The sequence below is a fragment of the Nansenia antarctica genome (genome assembly GCF_963989245.1).
Source record: "Nansenia antarctica genome assembly, chromosome: 18".
In the NCBI taxonomy this organism is placed as follows: Eukaryota; Metazoa; Chordata; class Actinopteri; order Argentiniformes; family Microstomatidae; genus Nansenia; species Nansenia antarctica.
In genome coordinates, this window is record NC_137691.1 from 13,509,391 (window position 1) to 13,534,240 (window position 24,850).

The window sequence follows — 24,850 nt, forward strand, 5'->3', positions numbered from 1 at the left end:
GTGTGTGTGTGTGTGTGTATTTAGGTATACAAAAGGGTGTGTGTGTGTGATGACACAGTCTAAACAGGGCTGGAGGCCCTGCTGTGGTTGAGTGTGGTGTGTGTGTGTGTGTGTGTGTGTGTGTGTGTGTGTGTTCCTACAAGAGTGTATCCATGCCAGTCGTTTTTTAAATACTCTCGGCCCGGTATTTAAAAACGTTTAACCTGCATCAGATCGATCCAGATTATTGTTAGCTATCCAGGATCAGATCGAGCTGCCTGATTTCCCCCCTATACGACTCATAATCAGACAGAAAAAAAAAAAAGCAAAAGAATCGTAAAAGTTCTGAAATACTGGGCCCTGGTTGGTTCGTCCAACCAGGTGAGACTCTCCAGGACCAGGACTGGGTATCAGTGATCTAATGTGTTGGGCTTAAAAAGGCCTAGTCTAGGTGGTCTGCCTGCCTCTACCTGTGTTTTCACCACTTCCGGGTCGTCCGAGGGGGTCTGGACCTTCTGGCCGGGCTTCCAGGCGTTCTCCGACTTCTTCAGCTGGACCTCGTCGTTGGCCGACACGTTCAGGATGATCTTCCTGGGTGGGGGCCGCCGGGCCCCTCCCCCCATGTTCATCATCTGGGAGAGAGGTAGAGAGAGAGAAGGAGGGAGGGGGAGAGGGTAGAGAGAGAGAAGGAGGGAGGGGGGGTGGGGGTGGAGGGAGTAGAGAGGGGGGAGGGAGGGAGAGGGTAGAGAGATAGACAGACAGAGAGAAGGGAGGGAGAGGGGGGAGGGGGTAGAGGGGGGAGGGAGGGAGAGGGTAGAGAGATAGAGAGGGGGGAGGGAGGGAGAGGGTAGAGAGATAGAGAGAGAGGGAGGGAGGGGGTAGAGAGGGGGAGGGAGGGAGAAGGGAGAGGGAGGGAGAGAGGGAGAAGAGGGTAGGGAGAGAGAAAGAGTGAGAGAGCAAGTAAGATTGAGAGAGAGAGAGAGAGAGAGAGAGAGAGAGAGAGAGAGACACACACAAACAAACAAACACATACCCACATCAACATCTGCATGGCATCCCTTCCCGCAAAGGCCAAAAAAAAATCCCTGAATCTCCTCAAATTAGAGCTTTGATTTGACGATTTTTCATTCTCTTTTAGATTTAATCTATGCCCTTTTAAAATGTGGCCGACACCAAAAAACCACAACTTCTCCTCACGGCACGACCGCACGTTCACCATCACTTATCTCCCCGGTCGGAACCCAAGAATGTCTTTTCTTTCTTGTTTTTCTCTTTTTTTTAAAAATTGATTTACTACAACATCAGAAGGCTGAGATTCAACAGAGAGAGAGAGAGAGAGAGAGAGAGAGAGAGAGAGAAAGAAGGGAAAGATATAGAAAAAAATAAAGATAAAGTAGAATTACATGAGCGTGGATGTGTGCGTGACTCACGGCGTCGCCGCGGCCTCCGACCAGCTGCCTGCCGCCAAAGTCTGCGAAGGCCGGGGTGAAGTCGGGACCCCGAGAGATCACCCTGGAGTCCACGGACCCCCGCACCGGCACCTTGTTCTGGTTTATCTGGGGGGGAGAGAAAGGGGGAGGGAGGGAGGGAGGGAGGGAGAGGGAGGGAGGGAGGGAGAGAGGGAGGGAGAGAAGGAGAGAGAGGGAGGGAGGGGGGGAGGGAGGGAGACAGAGAGACACAATGAACAGGCCAGCAGGGGGAGCAGTGAGAAGACAGCAGTGAACCTCTACTCTGAGCCGGGGGGGGGGGGGCGGGACCGGCCAGACCCTCTCCTTCCTCCCCCCTCCTCATCCTCCTCAACCCCCTCCCCCCCTCTCATTAGGATCTAACCCACTGGTGCTCTAAACGCTAACATGTCATACACATTAGATACTGTAAATAAACTACCTCACTGTACTCATAACTGTATGTGTGTTTGTGTGTAGACAAACTCATTACTCTGGAGGGGCTGCTGAGAAAAAATCTATCTACATTTTTATTGACTGAATAAGCCAGACTCATGGAGTAGTTTGCTCCTTACAAACAAAGAGTTCCCCTCTGAGGGAGGAAGAAGACAGCTTCCATTGCTCCCATATTCCACATGTCTCCGTTTTTAGAGCTCAATATTGACTGAGCCATATTGGTAGAGGGTTCAGGGCCTTCCTCACTGCTCTGGCTGACATACAAACACACACACTGTCTAAAATACACTCACATAGACACACACACAGACACACACACACACACACACACACACACACACACCTTGTCCAGCACTACGTCACTGATCTGAGGCAGTCCCTCTGGCTTCTGCACGCAGGCGGGCGTGAACTGGAAGCCCAGCAGGAAGTCCCGGTTGTACTGGCGCTTCCCATTGGCCTCGGACAGATCTAGACCAATCAGGGAGTGAGGGAGAGGGAGAGGGAGAGAGAGAGAGAGAGAGAGAGAGAGAGAGAGAGAGAGAGAGAGGGAGAGAGGGAGGGAGGGAGAGAGAGGGGGAGAGGGAGACAGAGAGAGGGAGAGAAAGAGAGGGAGAGAGATAGGGAGAAAAAGAAGGAGAGGTGAGGTGAGGAAAACTAGTTAGGTACAGAATGATAGAAGTCTAACTCTAAATTAAGACATTCATTCAAATCAGTACAAACAAAACAATTCCACAACCTTCACAGTGATCAAGGTCATGTGGAAACAGTAGGGGAGGGGCGAGGAGTTTACGCTCATGCCAATAGCTGTATAATCTGTATAATTAACCCGTCTCATTAACCCTTTTAGACCTAATTATATATTCATATTTTCATATGTGCATTTGATTGGCTATTATTAAATGATAGCATAATGTATCACAACGGCCAACATCACAATTACAATCTGACAAACAACAATTTCAGGCTGTCCACTTAAAATTGTACAATACTGTTCCTATAGACCATCTTAAAAGTCATACTACTAAAACTATTAAAACAACCTCTCGACTAAGACTCCATTAAAAAAAACTTTCAACAACCCTTCCCTCCCTCCTTCCCTCCTCCCTCCTTCCCTCCCTCCCTCCATCCCTCCCTCCCTCCATCCACCCATCCCTCACTCCCTCCACCCCTCCTTCCCTCCATCCTCCCATCCATCCCTCCTTCCCTCCCTCCCTCCCTCCCTCCCTCCATACCTGTAGTGGGACTCTTCCTGGAGAGGCTGTGTGTCTGGAGCTCGGGGGGGCTCTTGCCCTCGGTTGAGACGGGCGCCTCCGGCCCCGCTCTGAGGGGGGCCTCTTTAGTGTCTGAGGGCCCTGCTGTAGCACTTTCCTTAGATATACAATCCAGAGCTGTGATTTGCTTCTGCAGGTCTGCAGACAAACGCTCAACGTCCTGCTTGGAGGAGTCAAGTTCAGCAGAAAGAGACTGAGGGAAAAAAGTTGAAATAAAAAGGGGAAAGGTGAAGGGAACACAACCAAAAATGAAGTAAAGCAAATGAACTAAAGTAATAAAATGCAACTGGAAGGGTTAAGCTGGTGCAAGCATAAACATTATGGGGAAAAAGATACCACAGCAGACACCACCCTGAACTTACAACAAATACATTGAAAACAGGGGTACAGCAATCAAACATTTTCAATTGAGAGTATGGGTTTGTGTGTGAATTATAATTGTGATGGCAACTCTTTTTAGGTCTATGTTAGTGATTTCTCAAGGACCAAAGTGTCTACTTTTCCATTACTTACATTTTGCATGTACGTAAAACAGGATAAACACTGACTAAACCAGGAGAGCAGTTCATGGGTTGAAATATCAATTAGCCTTTTCATATGGCATAATGCATACTGCATCCAAAACACTATGCTAAATGATCAGAGCAGTTCCATTCAATCAATCAAGATTCTTAAGAAGTTGAGGTACAATTACAAAACAAACTCACAAGTCACACATACGTTTATCAAACTCCATCTATAAGAGCAAGGTGGTAAACTAAAACCACCACCAAGCATCAGTTTATAGTACCCCTGCTTTCAAAGTAGCCCATAAAAAAAAAAACATAGCCACACAGAAAATGCTGAAATGAAGATTAATATTAGGACCATAATTTGCTGGTTGTTAATTGTAACATAAACATGAACATTTATGATTACTGCTAGGGCATTTGAAGGGACGAGCTGGGTTCCAACATTCATAAACATTTTCTCACACCCATCCTGACCAAAGGCAAATTTTCTTACACACATCCAAAATATGTAGTAGAAGGAAGCAGGGTGAGCAACCTTAATAAAATATGTGCAATGACATTTGTAGTATAAAGTGTATATACAGTGCCTATAGAAAGGCTACACCCTCTTTGAACATTTTCATCTTTTTTTGCCCCAGCGGCTGGAATCGAAATACATTAAATTAGGATTTCTTTCACACTGATCTACACAGCCTACTGGACACTTACAAAGTGAAGTAAAGACCTGTTTGCAAAGGTCTACACCCCCCTTGCTGTGGCGCTCCTAAAATTAGCTAAAATGCAAACATTTATTCAACAATTTATTCAGATGAATTGAGTCCATCTGAGTGCAAGGATAATAGTTCATGTGATATCGGAATGAATATCATTGTCCTTGTAGGGTCCCCGATTTTAATAGAAAACAATTACACACTGTGTAGATTAGGATGTCACTACCAACTCAGCAAATTTCTCAACTTTCTCTTGACCCCTGATCAAGTGACAAGCACACCCATAACATGATGCAGCTACCACTATTCTTCACATGGGACAAGGTGCACCAGTGTGCTGAGTTTGCAATAAACGTAATGCTTTGTAGTAAAGCCAAAGAAACACATTTCTAGCATCACTTGAATTCATTGTGGCAAACACAATTATTGATTTGCATTTGAGCCACAGCGAGGGGGGTCTTTTACAAACAGGTATTTTTTTTATTTTATTTTATAAATTACTACTACAAATATTTAGAATTTGTATTTCTGTATTGCTGTCTAGATCAGTGAAACAAAGACAATAAAATCAGATTCCAGGCTCTGAGGCAACAAAATGTGAACATCCTGTATGTCTATAGCGACTACATGTGGGAATCACAGTTTGCATTACAACAATCAAACATTACTTAACAGCACAAAACATGGCCATTGCAGTGTTTCCTCGAGGATTTTTCATATTAGTGGCGGAGTGCTAATTTTTCGCGCGCGAAGCGCACTGGCGCTCAAAACAAAGACGTAATTTCACCAAAAACTAGAGGGTGGCAACAATTATAATTTCTTAAATAGCGGTTAAGTCATTAAAGCCGAGCAGGTGATTTTATATAGAAGGTGATCAAATACCAATATATCCTACAGCTGCAGCGGAACATGCGGAAGGCGCATGACACACACACACACACATAGAGAAAGATCAATACGAAGTAGGCCTACATGAGAGTACACGCACAAAACCGGCTAACGTTACTCATTAACTGTTTACACAAGTAAAATCACAGTGTGACAGTCAGATGGAGCATTCGGTAAACAACAACAGCAAGGTAATGCTATCAGTTGAGTTAAAGAAAACCAACTCTTACCTTTGAGGACACCAACATGAGCCCTGCTTACCCGTACCTCCGCCGTTCTGTTCGTGGTGATTTTAGAGGCAATAGATTATTTTTGCCCCGCGCATATTGCTATGAATAGTTCGAAGCTAGGTGCTTGCACGTTAGGTGCGAGAATGCTCGGTTAACCCATTAGCGGGAACATTATTTGTTTCACAAAATAGGCTGATTTAGTTGACCATGAACATCAGAGACATACATTACGAATGTTCATTTAAAATACTCTATACTGAGCACTGGTATAAGAACATGAACCAGAGAACAGCAGTAAATGCAATAACCCACAGTCGTTGCTGATGATGTTGTATTTTCGATTAGGATACGGGATTAAAGGCACCGGCGACAGGCTAAAAGAGAAATCCAAATGTCCCGCTAAATTCGGACCAATCACAAAACTGTTTTGAAAGCGCGTCGCCTCGCGCCGCGCGCCTGTTGAGAGCGATTCAGTCTCGATTGCAGTGCGAACACAAACGACGAGGTTAATTGCAACATTGTAACATATTGTAACTAACTACGCCCTAAATCGTAACGAAATGTAGGTCTGGAAGCGGCCTAAATCTAGCTTCAATCTGCTTTTTTTCTGTTCTCCGGTCATAATAACTCGCTGCCTTTCTGCGCAGCCTGAATCAAAGTGGACTGTCTGAATCAATTAGTGGCGGAGGAAATTCATTCGTGGCGGCCCGCCACGAATAAATGCATATAGAGGAAACACTGCATTGGTGGATATTTGGTACTAAAAGGCAGCACCTCCACAGAATCTGTGATTCTAATACACTGGAGACAAACAATATGATGCTATGATAAGTTGGTGCTTACCCGGGCCTTCTCCTTATAAGATTGCAAGTCAGATACCAGCCTCTCCAGCTCCTGGGTTTTCTCCCTGGAGATGCTCAGTTCCTGCCTCGCCTTGTTAGCCTGACCCTGAAGCTCCTGTGCATGGCGCTCTGAGGCCTCAGACAGGGCCTTCTCCTGAGAGGCCTCAAGCTCCTTGGCCTGGGTCTCACACTGCTGCACATGCTTTTCCTATACAATGCATAAGAAGAGAGACATTTTAACTAATTACATCACCAATTGTTAGGAAAGGGACAGGGAGGGAGAGAATGATCAGGAAAAGGTCTGGTCAAGTCCCTATAATTTATGTGTTATAGGTTAATATGTGGCAGCACTCAAGAAAAGGCATTTCTAATAACATTCAAAGCCATTTCGGTAGTCTTCACCAACCTCTTATTGTCCCTGACTTTCAATGTTTTATCCAGATCATCACTCACCAGGTCAACAATTTTCTTCTGCAGGCTGTTTAGCTGACCCTGATGTTTGTCTGTGATCTCCTTCAGCTCCTGGTCCTTCCGGCCCAGTTCCTGCTGTTGTTGCTCTTCAGAACGTGCCATCCGTTCCTTCTCCTCTGCCAGTTGGGTCTGTAACTCCTCTAACTGCCTAGGAAAAGGAGGGGGAGAGGGGGATAACTAAACTACTACTACAAACTAGAGGCTCATTCTATGGAACAGTTTTAAAGAATGATAGACTGAATATTGATCATATCGATGGCCGAAACGCAAAACCTCCTATCTGCAAAATGTTCTGATTTGCGGTTTTCACTTTAAATTAAAGTAAAGGCCGATTTAAAGTTCTGCGTCGAATTTACGTGCGTAGCTTACCGTAAGCTGCTTACGTAATCTACGTAAGGGGTCTCGCACTTTACACTTCTGCGTAGGCCGCGCTGCAATTACACCGTCACATCGCTAGGTGGCAGTGTGTTTTCTATGCCCCTGTGCTGTGCCTCTTCCGGTTAGGAACTCAACGGAGCTCAAAGCTCAAAGCGGCATAATAGCGATCTTTTTGTTGTTATGCTTGTTGTAAATAAAAGTTCTATGATGCATTGAAATGACACTAAACTAAGATAATACGATGGTTATCATAATTTTTCAAATCTTTATTAATGAGTAATTACAGAAAAAGTAAATGACATTTCTGTCATGGCTTCCGCATTTTGGCCGACGAGAGAGTCGGAATCATGTGCTACCAAGCGGACCAATCACAGAGCTTATGGTTGCGTAGAAACTGACGCGTTCTTACATTTTTGGAGATGTGCGCGTCAAGCCTCTCCGTAGGCAAGGCGGGCCCACTCGGGCCGACGCAAGGCTACGGCGTCGATTTTACGCAGAAGTTTAAATCGGCCTTCAGGCTGCACATGATAAGTCTGTCTGTGAAAAAGTGAATTTTGCAGATAGGAGGTCTGAAGTGTTGAAAAACCCACTCAATATAACAAATAACAGTTTTAGAATCACTAAATACTTATAATTTGTGAATTGGATTCACTGTATCGCCAGCCGTCCTGTTCCTAGGCTACTGGGTTAGAGATACATGGCTTTTAAACAAACATGTTTTAAAATGTTCATGTTCAAAAGCAAGGACTGTGTGATCATCTAATTATGTGTAGTTATGTTGATGTTCTATCAGCGTGTTCTGATGTGCTAAACATGCAGTTACATGTCAGTATAGCGATGTTTTCTTTTTAGCTGCTAGGTAGCTCAACGAGATGATACCAACATTCAAATAAGCAAATCTTCTTCAACTATTTTTCAATGTATGACACATCCTTTGAAAGCTTACAATCTGCACTTTCATAATCTCTGAACTGAAAAATTACCTTGCCCTACTTGGGGACTTTTTCACCAGACCATGTCACATATGGAGACAAAATTAACCTCAGTAAGACCTGATAAACCAAGATAGAAATATGGTGAGACCTACTTTAATATAGCAACTATCACATGCTTTATGAGCAACATCTTACTATTTGAGATGAGCATTAAAACTACAGTACAATTACAAGATGAGTAATTTGTGAATATTTTGTATTCTGTTCAGCAAGCAATGTAAAGACACTTCAACATCACCCAAGATTATACAACTGTAATTTCTTAAATAACACTAAAGGCAAGTCAGGTATCAACATTTGTAAGATAAAAATTAACGTTTCATTGTTCTACAACAGAGCAAATAGCATTTGGATTGGCATGTTTGAGGACACACCTCTGCTGAAAATGCAATGTACGAGAGACTTCATCAGAACATTTTTGGGCTGTTAAAGGCATGTACCTTTCTTTTTGAGTGAGGTCTTCATTCATTTTGGTGAGCTGTTCTGAGCGATCACCTGTTGACTTCATCATGTCTGAGATGTCACTTTTGAGTTGGGCCTTGTCCTTTGTGATCTGATCAAGTTTCTCATCCCCAGCCTTTAGCTTCCTCTCCAGGCCTGAATGTGAGAAACACAATTAAATCTACTAGTCAGTCCCTGAACAAGAACACACGCCGTTTTGTTACAACATACGCATATTTCCCACACAATGGACATGTCAGTAAAGACAACTTTCCCACACAATGGACATAAACACAACTTTATCACCAAGGAGAGCAATAATGGTGATATTTTGTGATTTTTTTTTTATCATCACGTGTCCCCTTTTTAACCAGGCATATTCACACTTACACCGGTGTTTTATGGAATGAAAAATAACCCATAAGGAAGACAATTCATTGGAATTTACTCACACTTTACTCAACTAGAACAAAAAAACAATGTCACATAAATGGTGACTTGTACTGTGTGTGTGCTGTACGTTAAACACCACAATTCTGGCCAAAGCTCTGACCTGCAAGTTGGCTCCTTAGAGCCTCTGATTCATCGGAGAGAGATGTGCATTGCTCCTCCTTTTTGCCAAGCTTCTCAAGCAACTCTGAAAGAAGGAGTTGAATTCAGATTACTTCATGTATCTACAAGTAAGATCTGTCAAACAAAAAGGGTATGAAAGATCAACCCAAGTAAATACATTTACCTTGCATAGTTTGTGTTGATTTAATCTTCTCATCTGTGCTTTCTTCCAGTTTTTGTTTCTGAGGAAATAAAAAAAGTTATTAGTATGTGTGTGCATGCTGGAATGTGTTGTTCCAAGACACACCTCAAAATTACTCACTATTCATAATGAGACATCCAAGTTATGCTTATACTAAAGACTGAAATTATGGTTTATCCATGATGATATAATAAGTCAAAACCTCTATAGGCATCTAGCCTCTTGAAGAATCGTGTCACCACCATGTGATGAATCTTTGTAGCACAACATTGCATTCTTTGTAGCATTCACTAGCATGCTGATGATGCTATGCTCTTCCTTACCTGAGCTTACCATAAGTCCTATCCCAACAGTCATGCCACCCATGCCCAACCCCTGGCTCCTCACCACCCTTCTGTAGGCCCCATAACTCACCAGCTCCTGCTCCAAGGAGCTCTTTTCCTGCTGAACAGAGGTCAGGCTGTGCTGCACAGAGAGAAGCTTCTGCTGCTGTCCTTCCAACTCAGAGCTTAACTCGTTGAACTATAGCACAGGCCAGATGGTGACACCATGCATGGACATGGAGGACATTTTGAAGAAAACAAAATGACAATAAGTAAACAAAATAAATATGGAGGAAAGGGTAATAATGAATAAAAATACATTCAAGTAAGGAATTTGATGAAAGGGATAAGCTATAACAGATAGTATCATACAGATGTATTCCATGATCAATTGGCAAATGTGTTAGTTATAACATATGGGATTGGATATACATTTGGAGATTGAAATGGTGATTGACAATGGGAAGATGGATGTAGGCCCACCTTGACGCCCTGTGAGCGGGCCTGGCTCTGGGCCTCCTCCAGCTGGGTCCTCAGGCTCTGGAGCTCTAAGTTACCTTGAGTTTCTTGGGAATTCAGGGCCTCCATAGCTGCCACCTGCTCTTGGGCCTCTCTGGCTCTGTCCTGGACCTGCTGGACTAACTTTGCTTCGTTGTCTTCCAGCTCCTTTACTTTCATCTCAGCAGCATGCAGTTTGCCCAGCACATCCTCCATCTCCACCAGGTGCTGCTCCTCAGCACTCTCCACACTGGTCCGCAGAGACTCATCCAGATGCTCCTTCTCTTCTGACACAATCAGCAGCTGTGATTTTAGCTCCTCTGTCTCCTGTGCCAAGACTGCAGCCCCTGCCCTGTGCCTGGCCCCTGCCTCCTCCAGCGCTAACTTGTGGTCCACCTTCAGCCTCTCCAAGGCACTCTTGGTCTCTACTAGCTCTGTCGCCTGGGCACCTTCCCCTTTGCTGAAGGACACCTTCAACCCCTCCATTGCTTGTTGGTGAGAGGCAATGGCAGATTCCAGCTTAGAGCGCCACAACTCTATGATGTCTGCATTTTCCTTCCCACCTTGGCTCAGGCGCATTCGCAACTGCTCGTTGTCACCGGAGAGCCTCCCGGATGAAGCCTGAAGCTGGGCCAGTGCTTCACGGTGGGCTTTCTCTTCAGCCCCCATCCTCTCCTTTAGCTCAGTCAGCTCACCCTGTTGATTGGCTTCCTGAGAGGCCAGCTGAGCTCTTAGTGTGATCACCTCCTCAAGAAGAGGTGAGGCAGTGGAGTCAGCACCCTCAGAGACCTGTTGGGACTCCAGACGCAACCGCAAGTCAGCCACTTCCCTTGTCCGCAGAGAGAGGTCCCTCTCCAGCTCCATGATGCGGGACTTCTCGGACACCGTGGCAACCTATAGGACAGGACAACTCTGGCTCAAAAAGAGTGTGTTCTGTATACACTTGCAAGACAAGGTAACTGCTGAATATCCCTGGCATCGCGCAAGTCTTTGAGGAAGGGTCTGTATTGAGTTTAAATAGGGCCCTATACAAACACGTGGCAGAGAGGTCCATCATAGCAGTAGTATAAGTACATCAAATGACACTCTAATCCCACATTTGTAATAGGATGCCTGTTCCTAATGTATTGTGCTGCCCTCTAGTGGATATAGTTTGGTGGTACCAAAGTTCAAAACACCAGAGGTGTGCTGTGTGAGAACTGATATTATCAGTTCTCACACAGCACACCTCTGGTGTTTTGAACTTCACCCCCCAGGAGCTGCAGTGTCTCCTGGTTTTCATACTTCGAATTAGATCTGGAAACCCAGACGTGTACACTCTCAGTGATTCATTACATCAATTGAAAAAAGAAAACCAGCAGAGACTGTGGCCCTTAAGGATTGCAGTTGAATGCCCTTACCATATTGGTTGTGATACACCTAAGGGAGGAACACATTGGCTAGGAATAGGAGCAGGAGAAAGACTTGCAAGAGATGGGGAACCCCAGATAAGCAGGCTGGGAGGGTCAGGTGTCTGAGACACAGGATAACTGGGAACAAGGGGGGGTTGGGGATAGGGAAACTGACTGGCTACTCAGCAGCACCAGCATCGGGGCTTAAAGTGGGGGGAAATGCTGCGCCTGAAACTTTTTCTTGGGGAGGGGGGTCACAGTTTGAGATATTGGGAGAGCGGGTACAGAAGACAGCTTCTTGTCTCAATGTTTAAATGCATTAATACTATTTTATAGTCAATACAAAATATATGTCTCAATGTTAAAATGCATTAATACTGTTTTATACTCAATACAAAATAAACGTAATGCTTTGTACTACTAACGTACATACACCTAGACTGGAGACTGTCATCATTCTCTCCTAGTGGGAGATCTTACCTCACAGATGAGGACAGTGGGTGAGTCTTCGTCTGGTTGACCGAGGTCTGGGTTTCCCACAGGGTGGGTCAGGACACACGCCTCAGTCACTGGCAGATCCTCCACGGTCAGGACTAGTAATATCAAACATGATTATGTTTATTGGTAGGGTTTCTAGAATGTTCTACAGGCTATATAGGTGGTTCACAACAACACACAAGTGTTGTAATAATTTCTGAACTAATAAATGCACTCTATTATAGTGGGTTGATGTTATGTACTGTAATGTGATTTGTCAAATTCGAGCCATGCTTGCCGTAGCTAAATTACCGTCCAACTTTGTCCACTCGGTGGACTAGAAGGAATAATGACATTGACATTTCATGAGCTTAGAATGATAAGGTTCTATCCAGTGGCGTACCGAAAATCCCGGGGGCCCCCCGCAAGGTGGCGGTGGGGGCCCTTTCGCAACGGAGGTTTAAAAAAAACGTGCGTTTTTTAGAGTCCGATGCGTTATTGACGTTGTGAAATTTCGCAATATGCACTCTACATTCTAAATGCTTGACTTAGCAAAAGGTACAAGTGAGAGCAATAGCCTATGACTAAAACCAAATGGTAGACCACATCAGTATCATAACATAAGTATCATCATCAGTAACATCAGTAGCTGAATGATGTACCTGTATGATGCACTGGCAGTCAGTGACTGTGAACCTGGCCGGACCCTGCCCTTCTGCCTGAGTTTGAGTATGATGCTGCCCAAATAAATGTTATTGTTTAGTGCTGTACGCTTTCGTGGTATTATATTGTGTGAATTATCATCTGTATGTTGTTTTTAGAGAATCTACCACCACCTAAAGAATGCTTATTGTACTTGTATCCATGTTGAGAGTGAATGACACAGGGACAGACAATCAGGCAGCAAGGTGCACCGAAGCGAACTGACGCTGAACCCCTCATATAGGGCTTTCACACCGGCAAAGAACCGTGCCGGTTCGCGTTCGCATGCCAGCTGCAGTAACACTGGCCTCCACAGTGGTGCTGCTAGCAACAGGTGCATCAACGACGTTTGTCCCTGACCCAGTGCTAATCGCATCCCTACCCGTTAGTCTCAGAAGCTGCATTGGGTAAAAGAAAATATGACATTTTTCGAAGTTTCAAAAAAAAACAAAAAAAAACATTTTTCGAAGTTTCGAAAAAAAATAACCTACCTTCCTCCTCAGTGATAACAGGGGCCTCTTGAGAGCCCCAGGTCTTACAGATGTAATAGGAGCCAGCAGCGGCTCCTATCAGGCCAGCCGCGATGACAAATTCGCGTCTTCTCAGCTGGTTTAGAACAAAACTCATCTTTTAATTAATCGTCTCTTGTCTAGCTACTTCTTACATCTCCTACTGTCAGAAGGCTACTGAAGTGAAAGACTGTCTGAAACGGCTTTGCTATATGTCACCTATGATGTCACAATGTACAGATCTATGTTAGAATTATAAGGTTCTATCTCCATTTTTGGTCATTATTTTTATTTTTTTACATAATCGGATCCATTAGGTGTTTATTAATGCCTGTGTGGTGTTATTTTAAAAATGTTTAAAATAACGACGCGCACCATTAATCTCCTGTGAATGACAGTAGGCCTGTAAGGGTCTCTCTCTCTCTCTCTCGCTCTCGCTCTCGCTCTCGCTCTCGCTCTCGCTCTCGCTCTCTCTCTCTCTCTCTCTCTCGCTCTCGCTCTCTCTCTCTCTCTCTCTCTCTCTCTCTCTCTCTCTCTCTCTCTCTCTCTCTCTCTCTCTCTCTCTCTCTCTCTCTCTCTCTCTCTCTCTCTCTCTCTCTCTCTCTCTCTCTCTCTCTCTCTCTCTCTCTCTCTCTCTCTCTCTCTCTCTCTCTCTCTCTCTCTCTCTCTCTCACACTGCGTCTCCGTGCGGCTAGGTGGTGGGCCGAATGCGTTTATCGCGAAGTTTATCTTTTTCCATCTATAGAGTAAACGATCTCTTACATATGATATTAAGTAATTGATTTATTTGTTTGCAGCTGATTTTCACGAACTTATTTTTTAATAGTCTGTCTGCTCAGGCACATCGCTGGTCGCTCTAGTTGATAAACCAATCAGAATTCGAGTACGGCTTCATTAGGACCCCGAAATGTAAACACTGGCTGTTAACCCTAGCAACTGACTGGATGTTAACCCTAGCAACCGTGGGGAAATAAAGAGATGTGCTGAATTATGGAGTGTTGTATGCATTTCACAAACCGAACGGACAATATTATTATTATTATTATTATTATTATTATTATTATTATTTGTACATTGTTCTCTACAGTGGGTGATTCTTCACACTGCAGAAAGCCAAATTACCAAGTTACATTCCAGATGTGCCAGCTAATATTGGCTACCATAGACAATGCTATATAATAATAATAATAATAACTTTATTTGTATAGCGCTTTTCCTGCAAACGTTGCAGCTCAAAGTGCTTTAATCATTATATAATCTTAATTTAATTATTTTGTAACTTAAATGCAATATTAAAAGCATGGGTTTTTATAATCTTAATTTAATGATTTAGTAAAGATGGGTTTTTAGTCTTGACTTGAACATATTATCTGAGGTTGCATCCCTAATGTATATGCAGTATGCCAACATACGAAACATTGAAAGAGCCCACAAGAGAAGGGAAAAATCAGTACAGGAGGCTGCAGGTTTTTTATAGCAATATAAGTTATTTATAAGAACAAGATGATATAAACAAGCTAAGATATGACGTGAACATTATTAACAATATGATATAAACAAGCTAAGATATGACATGAACAAGATGTGAACAAGGCATCAATGGGTCAGGTTCAGCCCTGCCAGGTCAGGTCCAGAAGATGTGCAGTGCAGTCCAGGGCTGAGCATCTGGGGTTACCTGGGTAAACAGATTAGGAGAGTTTTAAATAAACTAGGCTATAACTTTGGAAGCATTACTACTTTTACTATTGTTGTGGGAACAGTGAGGAAGATAGACATTGGGGAAATGCTGGTCTACAGTCTGGGACCCTTTCCTGCAGCAATTGCGAACATAGATGGCTCTCTTGTGAAAACGGACAAAGCCAAATTAATGCACTTTCTAGAAGGATCAGTAAATCCACCAGCCACAGTTGAAATCCCTGATGGCTCAACCTGGGTGTGGGATGCAATGGCACTAGTACAGGCTATGAAACCTCAAGATACATTTGGAAGATTTGCCAACAGTGCACTAATGTACCTGATCAACACAGCCAAAGTGAGTAAATCTAAAGTGGTGCATTTTGTCCCTGACACCTACAAAACACTGAGTATAAAGAACGCAGAACGAGGTCGACGAGCAACAAAAGGATGTCAGTTGACAACAATATATTCAGCTGACCAGAAGACACCAAGACAATGGTCCAAGTTCTTGGCTTGTGGCCAAAACAAAGAAAATCTACAACAGTTTCTTTTTGAGACATGGTCCAAGTCCAGGAAAGACCAAATTCAAGACATCACTTTGATTGTTGGACATGGGTCTGAGTGTCATGTGATCAGAGTCAACAGCAGTGGCACAGAACTTGAGGTTTTACCACTGCTCACACTGTTCTCAATACAGGAGGAGGCAGACACCCGGCTGTTGCTTCACTGTGCACATGCCTCACAGTATAGCTCACATGTTGTGATCAGCAGTCCTGACACAGATGTGTTTGTACTGGCTATCGCTTTCTGTAAGGAAATAGGAGCAAACCTGTACTTCCACACAGGGAAAGGGACAAACAAACGCACCATACACGTACAGAGAATACACAGCCATCTTGGAGATGAAGTCTCTGATGCGCTAATTGGATTTCACTGTTTCACCGGCTGTGATACAGTGAGTGCACTGCACGGCAATGGAAAAGTGAAGGCCGTAAAAACACTCCTGTCCAACAAAGAGCATTGTGCTACTTTCCAAAAGTTGGGAACAGCTTTTCAACTGCCAACAGAGCTTTATGAGGAAATTGAGGCATTTACATGCGACCTCTACGACCACAAAGGCTGTAGGGATGTAAATGTAGCTAGGTGTCAAATGTTTAAGAGTAGGAAGTGCAATGACCGAAGTCTACCACCAAATAAGGATGCCTTGCACAAACATACTCAGCGGGCAAACTACCAGGCAGCCATATACAGGAGGTCCCTTGAGAGCCAGCCAGACATCCCTCCGCCAATGAGCCATGGCTGGAAGATAGAGGGAGATTTCTTTGAGATTGACTGGATGTCACTTCCCCCAGCCCCAGTCGCAGTTTTAGAGCTTGTATACTGCTCCTGCAAAAAAACAAAATGTGTGAAAGGGAGATGCACATGCAAATCTAACAACCTACCATGTACAGACATGTGTCTGTGTTTGCAATGCGAAAACACACTAGTGTTATAAATGTTCTCTAACACTTGAATCTTTGTCTAGTCTCGTCAATTATAGGCAAGGCAAGTGAAGATACACTTAGTCTGGGTTTTGTCTTACCAGCTCACCTCGTAAAAGTGAGACGATTGACAATATCAAAAACATGCTTGCACACAAGTTAATGTTACTGGTCCCAATTTGGCACAATTATTACTGAAATAATTGAGAATAGAGACATTGTTGACATACGTAAACTAGCTGTTGTAGCCTTTAAAGTTAGATAACTAGCTTGTTAATTAATTAGCTTCACAATCGTGGGTGACGTTAGTTCGGATTCTTCACTAAAATAGCATATAGAACATGTTTGTATTGACACAACATGACATGGACTTGTTCATTAATATGTGATATGAATTAGTATGACATGCAAATCTTACCTGAAACATTACTTGACAGTAAAGTTATCCGAAACAACTCAGTCTTCTCGTCTTTCCAGATAATAGTTGTTTACTTCCTAGTTCCGTATTTTGAAGGAATATCATTGGCAGACGTCAAGTCAGGTGACGCTTTAACGGGTTTTGATTGGTTAGCGGCATAGTAGCCCCAAGCATTCTCCTTATTAACTTATGGATCGTAAGTTTACTTTTCATAAAACGTCGATCGAAAATCGGCTGCCAACCGACGGAAACATGTTCCAAAAAAAACTATTTAGCTTATATGAAAAAATCAACTAGTCTGTAGTTGTAGATCGATCATTTCACAAACGGAAGCAGATAGACAGCTTCGGCCCACCGCCTAGGCAGGTACTTCCTGCCCTTCTCATCTCTCGAGGGAACAAACACACACAGGTTAAATAGACCAGTGGGATAACGAGTCTGATCACTGACACCTGTCCGATAGCCTACTCCCCCCCCCCCCTGCACGGGAGAGGAAATCGGCCACGACCATCTGCGCCCCCGGCCTATGAACCACCGTGAAGTTGAAGGGCTGCAACGCGAGGTACCACCGGGTGATCCTCACGTTGGTACTTGGTATCCTTCATGCGGTGGAGCCACTGCAGGGGAGCATGGTCGGAGTAGAGGGTGAACGAGCGCCCCAGCAGGTAGTACCGGAGGGCGCCGACCACCCACCGAATGGCCAGACACTCCTTCTCCACCGTGCTGTACCTGCCCTCCCGCTCCGACAACTTTCGGCTCAGGTACAGCACCGGACGGTCGGCTCCCTCCACCTGCTGGGTCAGCACCGCTCCCAGCCCCCTATCCGACGCGTCTGTCTGCAGAGAAAAAGGAATGTTAAAGTTAGGAGCATACAAGACTGTCTCCCCACACCATATCGCTGGTACCAGTGCAAGTAGGCCCTGGCTTGCAGCATCTCTCCAGCACGCTGAACAACATGGCCCAGCAGACAGGAAACGCTGCTGTGATTGGAACACACAGTGAGGAGGCGTGAGGAAGCCGAGTCTCCCAGTGTGTTGTGAGGGTCTGAAATCAAATACAATTTGACACAAACACACCTTCAATACTTTGGAGTCGGACAGCCATTTTACATTGCTAATTTACCACTCACATACTTCCTAATGTACAGAATCAACTCAATTGCTGTTAAGCTGTTAATCGTATCTGAAATGGATCATTTGAAATACAGGCATGTTCATTGCTCACCAGTCCAATGGTCCACAGGAAATGGGTTCCAAGAGACACAGCGGTGGCCTTTTTTCAACTTCTGAATGGCATTTGACACAAGGAAAGAGTTCTCCTTTTCACCCCTGGCAACAGCCAACACTGCCCGACTACTATACTATACTATACTACCATGTAGGACTAGATGAGGGATATCAACATCTAGTCCTACATAACAGATCTGAGGGAAAAGTAGAGTCAAAGATATATGAAGAAAGGAGATGAGATATCGTCAGTAAAACAAAGTTCAGCAGATATAATGATCTCGTTCAGCAGGGAAAATGGGTATAATAGAATAGAATAGTTTGTCAAAGGATACAGATGTCCCTGCGGACGAAAGCTGTGGAACTGCATGGAGGGTGCGGTTGGCCAAGGAGTCCCAGTGTGACTTCTCACTGAAATGTGGACAGCATCAATAAAACACATCTGCATGGGTAAAAATGTTTAAACTGAACCCTAAAAAAGGACAAATTAATTGATGCTGCTGCCTGGTATTCACGATCATACAACAAGACGTGTAACACTACACCGAGAGTAGGCCTGGGTGGTGGACAGGAGTTTAGCTGCAGGCGAGGGGCAGACAGACCTCATCAGCTCCCAGGGCTCTATGCCTAAACTCAACCCACTGGAGATGCAGGAAAGAAACGACAAAACATCAGCGAAAATAAGACAGACAGAGACAATGGACATACAAAGTGAACATCATTAATCAGCGATGTACAATGTGTTGCCTACGCCGACGACAATGGTGAGGTCACCCTCCTAGAGTGTGTGTGACTGTGGACACCTGCAGGGGTGCAAACTGGTGATGGCCCAAAAAGGTGTTATGCTATATTTAATGTGCTTTGTGTATAACGTGTTCAATTATGAGGATTGATGTATCTGGCTGATCCTATTTGCTGTAGATGGGTGGTTTAATGTGATGATCACACGATCGGTCGGTCATACTGTATCGCTTTTGGAAGTGCACTGATTGCGTGCCAGTCTCCTAATTTTAGTTACGTAGGCTATCCCTGGCATTTATTTAATTCTTGCTCTTGTAAGTGTGCCGGGTTGGTGCCAATTATTGACCTGTGCGCATTGTAATGAACAACTTGGCCTCTCCATGCTATAAAGTAACTTGCATTCAAATAATTTTAGCTCAGGCCTACTCGGGTCGACAAGGCCTTGTAATAAACCAGCTTCGCCTGTGTTTATTGTGTGCTGCATTCTGATAATTGTAGGTCTAGTCTTCATCGGTAGGCTCCGTGTCCAATTTAGCCTCTGCAACCTACTATGCATGTCAGTGTTGCATGACGAATACCATAGCATATCGGATTATATAGAATAGTTAATAATAATTGTGCCCCCCCATGCAGTTCATTGGCCCACCCTAAGACTGGGCCCTGGTGACAGGTCTGTGTACTCTGCCTTTGGTTTGGAACACTTACAAAGTGAGGTTATACTTAGCTGTAGCCAGGGGCGCCGCTAGGGGGTGGTAAGTTAGGACGATTCTAAGGCCCCAGCACTGACAGGGGCCCATGAGAATATATTTTTTAAATACATTATATTTATAAATAATATTATTATTATTATTATCATAAGGACGTTAATGTAGCCGACTTCAAATTATAATTCTATGTATTAAAAAAAGTCACAAAAGAAACAAACTGGAGTTTTGTTTCTCTATGTTTAACAAAATTGAGCCTTATTATTTACCCCTCTATTTATTCATTGCATGGTTCAGTCCACCGCGCGCGAGCTGCTAGACTAGACGCAGTGGTTCTCAAAGTGTGGGGCGCGCCCCCAGAAGGGGGCGCAATAGCAATACTGGTGGGGCGCGAGAGACTGGGGAGGTCAACAATTAACACTCAGGTGAACTCTTTGACTTGTTCTAATTGTAGCTTCATAATCTTCGGAATGGAGTCATTTCTGATGACTGTGCAGGAGCAGCACGCCACCAACGTGCTGATGGAGACGGTGTCGCGCTCCCTGGAGCTCCTGTCTGAGTCGGTGCAGCAGCTGGCCGAGACGCAGCAGGAGTTTGTGCGTGAGTCCCTGCAGCTCCAGAGAGAGACTGTGAACGTGCTCAGAGACTTTGCCAGCGGAGCCCTGAACCTCATGCACGACAAGCTCAATGGACGACCGGCGCTATAGCAACAGAGGGGGGCTGAAGTGACGGTGTAACAGGCAGCCGAAGTCAATATGGTGCCTAGTATCAGAGCTCTCCTTTAGGACAAATGCATTTAGTGATGTGAATTAAGGTTGTCAATGCTTTGATCGAAAATGTACCTTAGTATAACGTGATTGAATGACGGTTGCCTCTACAACGTGTTTGAAGATTGTAACTTATAGTTACATCGCCTCACTAATTGTGTTTGTCATAATCAGGCAAAATCTGATCAGTTTACATCAGATACCAAGCACGATCTTGACTTGTCACCTCCAAAGACTTATCTGCCCCCCCCCACCCCCTGGTGCTGGACTTCTATAATCCTTTTACACTGGGCACAAGATTGACGCTTGGTCAGTACTTTAGGTATTTCCAGGGGTTTGTGTTCTGAATTACTGTATGTAGGGGTCATCTTCCTGTCACCCTAACCAGTCCAAATAATAACTGTCACATAGGAAAACTAATAATTGGATTTTACCATTTCTAGAAAGACTTATGCGTGCAAAACGTATGCATCCATTTGTTTCGTCTGATCTCAGATGGTTAATGGGGTATAGTTGGTGACAGAGCAGCTTAAATTTTAAGGCACTTTGCCAGTTCAGTTTTGTTCTTTTAAGTGGCTTGTTGTATCATGTGAAAATATGATAAACCTGTTTCTGAGAGTTTTTTTTATTTAAAAAGACATTTTAAGTTAACTCTTGTATTAACTGTCCCGGTGTACTAATGTAAGGAGATTTCGGAGATGGTGTGGTACATGTAAATAAATTACATTGATTACCTTTGGGGATTTAGGTCCTAAGCTTGGGCAAGATATACTTGTTTGTTTTCCCTTCTAATGCAATACTTCAAACTAAATCTTCAGACTTTTCTGTTTTTATTTTGCACATTATTGAACATGAACATGAATGTGAAACCAAACAGAACTTCAAACTAAAGAACATTAAGCATGCAGTAATGCTGAAATTAGGCACAAATCACAAATTCAAACTCCTCTTTGAAACAAAACTACGCTCACACCCATGGGACTCAGTGGCTGAAGCTGTCGACCAGGTGTTTGGAGTCCCAGGGTCCTGCGCCATTGGAGAGGAACTGGTGGTTGACAACCATCTTGGCATTCTGATAGAGACTGGCTTCCAACTGAGGGAAGAAGGAACACATCACACAAAATTCACATTCATGCTGTCAACACAATCTTGGCCAGATGATATTCGGTAGCACATGATATGGCTACGATGTCGCCTATATGCAGTGCAGACAAATACAGGTCCACGGGTGCCAGGATATCTACTGATTCATGGCTCAACAACTCACCTTGGCACTGTGACAGGTTTGGAGGTTCAGTAGAGAACTTTGCCCACTCAGCTTTGCAATTTTGCAGAAGTTACAGTAGAGGGCTCTCTTGCACAGTCTGCTGGAGAAGCCAGGCCCACTCACAGTTGGGGAGCTAAGGGGCCAGAGAGAGCATTACGCCTACATAGAAAGCTCCCTCCACAATGAAATTATACATTTACATAATTTGTTTTTAAATGTTTGACATTTACCAGACGCTTTTATCCAAAGCAACTTACAAACGTGTCTAACAAGTAAGTGAATCACATCAGTCATCATAAGAACAAATCAATGCTAGGAGCAGGTGCTATTGGCAGTCACAATGCTAGAAGAAGGAAGGATCTTTTTTATATATACAGTAGAGGAACTGTACAGGGTAGTGGGGAGTGAAGAGGTCTTTACAGTCAAGATGGACAGGCAAGATGTAGTCTGAAGAGATGGGTCTTCAGTACCCATCAGACTTCATTGTAATAGTAGTATACCAAGTACGTAAAGTATGAAAGTAGTCATCGAGATCATCTATGTTTCATAAAAAATACTTAAATTGTTCCCATGTTACGAGCATCGTCTACCAGTAGCACCATTGACTTACCCATCGACAACAAAGCCTGTTGTGCTGTCCAGCACCTCGATGCTCAGGTCCCCGAGGCACCAGTTGATGCTGAGGTCTTTGCAGTGGCGAGAGCTGTGTTGAGGCGCCACCCCGTCACAACCGAGGAAGAATATCCTCTGTTTCCTAAAGGGTGGGACCAGCTGCTCCTCCCAGTCATCCCCCAGGCGATTGTTGATTGCGTCCGACACGTTGTCCGAGTTATAGCTGGAGTCACCTGAACGGACCAGTAAACCAGAACCAAGTTCTCAAAATTCCTTCTTAACCAGTTAAGGCCCCAATACAATTCTAGAACACTGCTGTAGATTGCTGAGAATTGTCAAGATAAAGATAAAATATTAGAACAAGCCTGAGAAAAGTATCACACACCAGTATTACACAGCACATTATTCAGGGAAAACAGACTAGATTGAGAAAGATTCGGTGACTATTTCAAAATGTACCAAAAGTCAGCATTAAGATTCTGGTTGTTGTGTTTGTATTATGGTTTGAAAACCAAAGCCGTCAACGGCTACTTACCGTAGAACATAGAACAGCCATTCCTGGCCGGGGGACGGGGGGGACTAGAGGCTTAATACCTCCCAGTGTCACTGGAGCACTGTCCGTCAGTCCTACAAGGGAGGGCGGCCTATGCTACTGTGATTGTAATGCATCCTTGGTTACTTACCTAGGACCACATTGATGATGTAGAGTGGCTCAATTAAGTGGCTCAGCAGCGCCCCCTGGACCCCGGTGACGGCCCAGCGGCAAAGTTTGTCACTGTCGGACATGCAGCAGACCCGGGCGGGCGCCCCACACACCCGGATGGAGGAGAGCCACAGGGATCAGAGAACCCTTAGCATGGCACTGCAGCATCAGGGAACTGTAGAGATTCAGGGAGTTCCTATGGGGACAGAGGATGCACACAATCACTCTCACTGGGTCACTCAATTAGATCACTAAATTAGTGAAATGTCCATCCAATACTTACACTTCTGAGTGGATGCAAGCAATTAAGATTTCCGCATTGGACACTCAACAACAGCAGCCAGTATGAAAATGCACACACTCACATGGAACCGCACTATGCTGCCCCTCTTGGGGTCTGGTTGGTGTAGAGGTGAAGGTAGGTTTTGGGCTTGAGCTGTAGCAGTTGGCTGTCTGAGTTTCTCTCGTAGATGGAGCGCTCCTTGCACTTTGGGTCATGGCTGAAGAACAGCAGAAGCTGCTTGTACAAGAACCTGAATAGAAATACAGGATCGGACACATCATTTGCTAGTCTCCAGTATTAATAGCTAAACAAACCAAACAAGTGAGTGAAGTGAGTAAGTAAGTCCAGACGATCCAACAAAACTCCTGTCAGGCTGATATACCTTTGGAGAGCCCGTCTGGCGATGACCATGGCATGGCAGTCATGCACCATGGTGCCACTGAAGCAGAGCCAGTCACTGCAGCTTGACTCGCCCGTGCCCAACGCCACAACGTTGTAGCGCACATAGGACTGGCCCCAAGTGTCACACAGCTCTGGAGAGGGAATAATGTGGGAGAATCACATCCATAAACTATTCACAATCTATAGACACATATATATATATATATATATATATATATATATATATATAACACACATGGACAACACATAAACTGTGTGTGCGTACATTAGACATGCTCATCAAAAATAGGTGTCATTTACAGTCGTTAACATATTTTTGTAGTGTATTATTATTGAATAGATTCCAGGGACGGAGTTGAAAAGGTGAGAAGGTCAACGAGAGTTGTGGAAACAGACCTTCTTGGGGGGTTCGGATGCATAAAAATAAAAAAAGACGTGATTTTGGATTAAAAATCGAAAAGGTGACTAGTTTGCATCCCTGAGATTCCCCAGTGAGCAGAGAGAAGACCTCACCTCTCTCCAGGACGAAGGCAGCCAGGCTGCTCTTGCAGCTGTGGAACTGGGAACACTCCCCCAGGAGGTCGTCAAACACGTTACTGGACACTGCTGCCATCCGATGCATGTGCCAGTCAGTGTAACCCACTAGAAAAGCAGATGCTTTCAGAGTCAGAAGATGAGATGTACTAACCCTGACTCTTGGCAGATCATGCAGTATGTAGGCTACAGTATGGAAGACTATTCAATCAAACTGTTAGAAAAGGCAAACAGGTTTATGCCCCATGTTATAATCCTCAAGCCTAGCTGTGAATGTTTCCACTGACTTCCATCACAAAATAACCTGTTCCCTTCTAAATACACTCACAAGTTGTTTAATATGAATTCAATATCAGTTTGATCATCAAGTGAGAGCACCTGGCCCCTAACCTCCACTCTTGGGGCTGCTCTGCAGGTTGTCTGACTGGTCCTGGAGCCCCAATTTTAGGAAGCTGTTGTCCAACTTGGGTGGGGATGTGCCAAGGAGGGAGAGGCCATCACTGTCGTCATCATCATCAGAGTCGTCCTCCTCCTCCTCCAGCATTGGGTCAGGCAGTATAAGGCTATGCAGGGGTTTGGCGAGGGAAGACCTCATGGGCCTATAGTCCTCTGGTAGCAGAGCCCCAGAAACGTCTGGGTTACTGGAATCAGTGTCACCACTTACACAGAAATGTCGTCCAAAAGCGCCGCTGCTGCTGCCCCTGTGCATAAGAGAGGCCGCCTTTCTAGGCAGCCGGCTACGTACAACATCTTCATCCACCAT

The 24,850-nt window shown here is 44.5% G+C and overlaps 1 pseudogene across 1 annotated transcript; it reads right to left on the reverse strand.

Annotated features, from left to right (window-relative positions):
- Nucleotides 1–21,268: 21,268 nt before the first annotated feature.
- LOC308172969 (adenosine deaminase domain-containing protein 2-like) lies at nt 21,269–24,850 on the reverse strand (annotated as a pseudogene). Its single transcript has 8 exons — nt 24,478–24,850; nt 24,067–24,195; nt 23,534–23,684; nt 23,246–23,401; nt 22,849–23,064; nt 22,164–22,398; nt 21,554–21,686; nt 21,269–21,379 (listed from the first exon to the last, which is right to left on the reverse strand). The product of its transcript is annotated as an adenosine deaminase domain-containing protein 2-like (transcript).